The sequence below is a fragment of the Formica exsecta genome, unplaced genomic scaffold (assembly GCF_003651465.1).
Source record: "Formica exsecta isolate Colony F162 unplaced genomic scaffold, ASM365146v1 scaffold5903, whole genome shotgun sequence".
NCBI lineage: Eukaryota > Metazoa > Arthropoda > Insecta > Hymenoptera > Formicidae > Formica > Formica exsecta.
In genome coordinates, this window is record NW_021853178.1 from 2,868 (window position 1) to 3,950 (window position 1,083).

The 1,083-nt window shown below is 32.4% G+C and overlaps 1 long non-coding RNA gene across 1 annotated transcript; it reads right to left on the reverse strand.

Annotated features, from left to right (window-relative positions):
- Positions 1-86: 86 nt before the first annotated feature.
- On the reverse strand, positions 87-639 carry LOC115242355. The gene is made up of 3 exons (XR_003885037.1): positions 577-639; positions 429-489; positions 87-275 (listed from the first exon to the last, which is right to left on the reverse strand). It is a non-coding gene; the product is annotated as an uncharacterized LOC115242355 (long non-coding RNA).
- Positions 640-1,083: the final 444 nt, after the last annotated feature.

A 1,083-nucleotide genomic window follows, 5' to 3' on the forward strand; every position in this document is an offset into this window, starting at 1 on the left:
GTTGGAGTTTCCCCCTTCTCCCGAATCCTGGCACCGGCGAGCCTTGATCCGCGGCGTACGGGAAAGGTGAACCGTTACAAATTACATACCGAAAGGTCCTAACAATTTGGAATATCGAACTGTTATCCACTTTTCTTGAGGCTTCGTTCCTTTTTTACTTTCATTAGTAGCATTCTTATTTTTGGGTGGCCATTTGAAAACTTGAGACTTCAAGATAAGCCAAGAAGCCGTTATTGTAGCGCACCATTCATCCCAAAAAACAACAAAATACATGTCTGAAAATTAAATTTTATATATTTTATTAGTTTTGTGTAAATAATATTTAAATTATTAATTAGGTATAAATTACTTTAATTAGACTTATATTGATCTCAGTTATTTATATTTGTTTTCTAAATAACAGTAAATAATATTCAAGGGCAAAATACCGCAGTATAATTCCTAGGTTAATTGATCAAAATCGGCAAATCCAAAGATATCTTTTCCATCCTAACGTAAAATAAATAATTGTTAGCAAAATTTGTCATAAAGTATTAAAACACGTTTATGAATAATATATATAATACTTATACGAACTGATTACAATGGGAAATATCATACAAAATAATGTTTACGAGCTCTGCGGTCAGTAAGGCCTGTTGTTCACCGAATGTTAAACAAGGATAAGCAATGAATCATGTGCATCATGCATGAAACGGAACGCAGCCTATGGGTGCGTTTGAGGAGACACTATTCGCGGCGCGAATTTCACGCTATTTATTGCTATCAGCTGTTCGCGGAGCTAGCTGGTAGCGCGCTATTAAACGCAATAATGACATCATTAATGGTAGTTGGTAATTAATTATATACATTTTTTATTTTTTTAGATGACATGTCATCTTTTTAGGAGCAATAATACAAGGTTCAAATAGGTTACAATCCTAAGGTCTATTTTTTCCAGCTGAACTTGTTGCACTGTTAATCTTTCCTCCTTTTCTCTCCAACGTAGAGAAAAAAGGATGTAATTGTAATGAAAAAATTACTGATATATTTCATATAAATGTTTAATGTTAATAAAAAAATTATAAATGATATAAAATCATA